This window comes from Lipotes vexillifer, unplaced genomic scaffold (genome assembly GCF_000442215.2).
Source record: "Lipotes vexillifer unplaced genomic scaffold, Lipotes_vexillifer_v1.1 scaffold591, whole genome shotgun sequence".
NCBI lineage: Eukaryota > Metazoa > Chordata > Mammalia > Artiodactyla > Lipotidae > Lipotes > Lipotes vexillifer.
Genome location: NW_006791954.1, coordinates 4,195,992 through 4,201,166, shown reverse-complemented (window position 1 = coordinate 4,201,166; position 5,175 = coordinate 4,195,992).

Sequence of the window (5,175 nt, the reverse complement as noted above, 5' to 3'; positions counted from 1 at the left end):
AGAGTGACATTTCCTCAGCGGGCATCAGGGAGGACTTCCTGGTGAAGGAAGCACCTCACTGAGCTTGCAAGGGCGAGGAAGGCACCTCCTGAAGGAGCTGAGGGAAGAGGGATACAGGGTGGAGAAAACCCATGTTTGGTGTGACTGCCCCTTTCCTTGTGTAGAGACCCCCACCACCACCTACCATGACTGAGTAGAACTGCAGAGACCCAGGCCAGGGCACTGACTCCCATTACGTGGGGGCCTGGATAACAGGCAAACCCTTGGCCCCAGATCCTCCCAGGGTGCCCTCCTTTCCCTCTCTATTGTACAGTCTGCTGGTCCCACAGTGTGGAGATAAACCCAGGTTTCAGAGAAGGGAACACTGTTTGTAAAAGTGAGTAAGAGATTGGACTCAGAGTAAGGCAGAGCTTGGTTCAAATCCAGGCTCTGCCACTTACCAGCCATGTGACCCTGACACAGCAACATTTTTTAAAAAATGAATTTATTTATTTTGGGCCGAGTTGGGTCTTCGTTGCTGCCTGCGGGCTTTCTCCAGTTGCGGAGAGCAGGGGCTACTCTTAGTTGTGGAGTGCAGGCTTCTCATTGCGGTGGCTTCTTTTTTGCGGAGCACGCGCTCTAGGTGCACGGGTTCACCTAGTTGTGGCTTACTCAGCGGCATATGGGAATCTTCCCGGACCAGGGTTCGAACCCACGTCCCCTGCATTGGCAGATAGATTCTTAACCACTGTGCCACCAGGGAAGTCTGACACAGCAACCTTAACCTCAACCTCTCTGTGCTTCAGCATCTAGTCTTTAAGTGGAGGTAACGGTAATCCCACATCGGAGGTCATGGTGAGAATGAAATAAGATTGTGTGTGTGAAGCCAGGGCCTGGCACAGATAACACTGCCACTGTCATTATTTCACTATTATGGATTACAAAACATTAAAGTATTACAGAGAGCTCTGAGGCCCCAGGGACGGGAGGACCCCAAAGCAGTAATCAGGGTCCTAGTTTCTAGTCCCAGCTCTGTCACCACTTATTGCGTGAAACAAGGCATGTTGCTTCTCCTCTCTGTGCTGTGGTTTCCTTATCTGTAAGGCGGGACATTGGGCCATGAGGCTCCTACCCCTAGACTGTTCCCTTCCCTCCCCGTGCCCCCCTGACCCCACAGGGTACTGAACCAGGGAAGTAAAGGCTAAGTCTCATTCACACTGTCTTGGGCTCCAGTCTCCCAGGGGCTAAGCCAAGAGGTCTCTGGTTAAATTGTGACCTCCTGCCCCGCATGCACACCCCTGCCCCCACCCCCACGCACAGCCCTTTAAGGCTGTCCTCCTGTGAACACCAGCACCACTGCAGCTGTGGGTCCTCTGTGCCCCCTGCCAGCCTCAGGTGCCCCATGCTCTGATACTGGGCTCAAGGGAGGCATCAGAGAACTGTCCGGTACCAGGTACCCAGAAGTCCCCAGCCCAGATCCTTGGTTCTGATTTCCAGGGGAGGAAATCAGGACATGCCCAAGTCATGGGCAAGTTCAAAGCAGAGCCTGCCTGGAGGAAAGAAACCTGGGATGCACACCCGTCCTGGCTCTTCCCACTGCCCTGCACTGCCCCATCAGGCGCCCACTATCTGCCATCAATCGGGACTTAACCACTCCAAGCGCACTTCATAATCACTGTCCTTTTGGTCCTCCCATCAGTGCTGAGAGAGACAGCAGGTGGACAAGTGGCACTAGTCCCATTTTACAGATGAGGAAGCAGAAGTTTACATGATTTGATAAAGGTTGAGACCCTGCTAAGTCTGGTGTTCTTTTGACCAGCTCGAGCTCCCTCTTCCACTGACTGCCCTCCTCTGCAGACCGGTGGAGGGGCAGGGGCAGGACATCCCAACTGCTCACTTGGAAAACTGACAAGAAAGGCAGAACAAAGATGCAGTGATGAACAGAGCTTCAGGAACAAAGTTCTGTTTTTAATTATTTATTTATTTATATACTTTTGGCTGCGTTGGGTCTTCGTTGCTGCATGCGGGCTTTCTCTAGTTGTGGCAGGTGGGGGCTACTCTTCGTTGCGGTGTGCAGGCTTCTCACTGCAATATCTTCTCTTGCTGCGGAGCACAGGCTCTAGGCACGCGGCATTCAGTAGTTGTGGCGCGTGGGCTCTAGAGTGCAGGTTCAATAGTTGTGGCGCACCAGCTTAGTTGCTCCGCGGCGTGTGGGATCTTCCCGGACCAGGGCTCGAACACGTGTCCCCTGCATTGGCAGGCGGATTCTTAACCACTGCGCCATCAGAGAAGTCCCAAAGTTTTTTGTTGTTGTTGTTGGTGGTGGTGGGTTTTTTTTTTAAAGTTGATCAGGGGCCTGAGGCAAAACCAGCCATACCTGAATGGGGTGGTTGCTGAGGCAGCACTTCCACATTTGTTAGCTCATTTGATGCTTAGCAGGCACCTTATTGTAATTATCATGCCCATTTTACAGGGGGGAAGGTTGAGGTTCCATGTCAGTGCGGGGATTGGTAGGGAGGCTGAGGGGAAAGGAGGAGGAGCTTCCCCTAGGCGGGTGTCCTGCCCTGGCTGCAGCCTCCGGTTTCTGGGCAGTGGCAGGACGGACCTTTGTCACCACGACCACTTATTGCAGATATTGTATGTGCCAGGCTCTGGGACCAGTTCCTGCCTTCCAGGTGGGAGAGACCCATGAGGCAAAGGTCATGGCCTGTGCCTCCGTAGAGGTGTGCAGAAGGCATTAGGGAAGTCTGGGGAGGGCATCTAACCCAGAGAGACTTCCTGGAGGAGGTGATGCTTAGGCTTAAAAGGTGAAGAAAGTGGAGAGGGTGCTCCAAGCAGAGGGGACAGCCTGAGCAAGGGCTCATAGGCATGAGGCTCGTGAAAGCTGAAGGAGTTTAGAGTGGCTGAGGGGCAGAGTTCAAGGCAGGGACAAGCATCGAGAGAGAGCTGCATAGCAGCCAGATCCGGGTGTCCCTAAGGAGCATGGCCTAATCCTAGGGGTGATGGGGAGCCACTGAAGGTGCCTGAGTAGGGGAATGTCACGTTCAGATTTGACTTTTCAACAGGATGAACAGCCTCGGTCCTATGTGGGAAGCCAGAGGAGCAAGGGCCTGTGGGAAGTCAGAGCTTCCCAGGGGAAGAGAGCCTGGGCCTGGTCCATAAGTCAGAAGCGTTGAGATGTTGGGGGGTGGCTTTGGGGAGTAGCATCAGCAAAGAAGAAATGGCAGTGGGAGTGGGACTCAGCTGTGTCCCTGGACCTCATCTCCCCTCCCCTTGGGGAGTTGCCTTTACCCCATGCAGGGAAGGTGTGGGGTAGGGAGGGGAAGGAGAGGGGCTCTAAGCCTGCTGAGAGGTGTGAGGTCCAAGAAGGGGGTCTACAGCTGGGCAGGAACTACCCTGGAAGGGGAGGCATTTTGGGCCTCGTGTGGACTCAGAATCTGAGCTTGGTGCCCAGGGAATGGGGGTCGGGCACTCCCAGGCTCAGCCTCCATGCCCTGAGCCCTCTCTCTGAAAGCTACTTTGAGGGGAACCTGTGACCCCCGCATCCCAAGTCCTCCTCCCCATACTGAAATTGGTAAAAAAGGCAGGAGGGGAAGTCTGGGGGCTCAGGGATTGACCCGGGGCCTCGGACCTGACTGCTTTAGAAGAGTCTCTGGAGAAAGGCTCCAGTACCCCAAACCCTATAAATCAGCCAGGCATTAATGCAAGGAGCATTTACTGAGCACCTACTCTATACAACCTATGTGAAGCCCCGGACTACTGAGATATAAGGTAAGTAGCCACCACAGTCAAGTCAGGGAGACATGGGTAAATGGTTTCCCCTAACAGAGGGTGGTAAGTACTGAAGCTGCTTCAGTACCCTGGGGAGATCAGGGAAGGCTGCCAGGAGGAGATGTCCAACCAGGAACCCTCTTGGTGAGGAATGAGAATGAGTTTGATGAAAAAAAGGACTCAGAGGCCAGAGCCTGTCAGGGAAGGAGCTCTTTTCAGAAGAACAGGGCTCAGAAGCCAGAAGTCAAAGGTTATGGGTCAGAGGTCACTGTACTTTTGGAGCAAAGGACCAATCCCAAGGGTGCTGGCTTTGCTGGAGGATTAGTGGGCCTCCTCCATCGGCCTTTGTCCCAGGTTAGGGGGGTCTGATCCAGGACTCTCAGCTCACGCATGGAGCGGCGGGCATGTGCCCACCTATCTTTGCGTGGCGCCTAGGCCCAGAGCGGGAGCCCAGGGCACAGGCAAAGGAAGTCGAAGAGAATCCTGGTAGTGAGCTCTGGAGGTCAGGCCAGGAGGTCAGCACAGAGGAGGCGGGCTACACCTCACTGGTCCTCCCCCCTCCCCCTCCCCGGTGGCACCACAAGGCACGCAGCCGCATATCACCCGTGCCAGCCCTCACCTCCCGGCAACGTCGCCGCATTCTCAGCCACGCCATCTGGCGTGCCCGCCGCTCCCCAGAACACTGCAGCGGGTGGGGGGAGGGGGCAGCGGGGCAGGTGCCCACCCCAGAGCCAGGAAGAAGCGGCAGGTCCCCTCCCCCAACGTCCTTTTGGACTTGAGGTGGGCAGGGGGCTGGGGAAGAGGGCGGCAGGTGCTCTGACACTTCAGGAGGAAGCTTCCAGCATCCGAATTGATGGAAGAGTCGCCGTCTGGGCAGCGCCAGCCGGCCCCCTCCCCTCCCTCCTTCCCCACAGCACAGCCGATGCCCGGAGCACCGGCCCTCAGAGGATCCCCACATTCCTGCCCTTCCCCTCAAATCAGAGGTGGGGGCGAGCGGAGCAGACCGCCCCCTCCCCGCCCTGCTCCTGTCCTCGTACTCCACCCGCCTGCCCACCTCAGCTGGGGAGGCCCCGGGAGACGGAGTCAGAGGGCGGCGGCCGGGGAATGGACGCCTGGGTTCTGATCCACCTGCCCCTCGTGGTCTGGCACTTTGGTGGGAAATGAAATCTCCTTCTCCGGCACAATTGCCCCCAGCAGTCTTATTTGGAGCATGGTGCTGGTGGTGGTGGTGGCGTCTGGCTAGGTGTCCTTTCTGGGTGTCAGAATGGAACGCGGGTTTACAGATTTGTGTGTGTGTGGTGTGTTTTTTTTTTGTTTTTTTTGTTTTTGGTTTTTGGTTCTGTTTTGGGTTTTTTCTGGTGAGAGCAGTTTTATAGAACATTCTCCTGTCCTCTGAGCAAGATTACCTAGACTGCTCAGGAATGC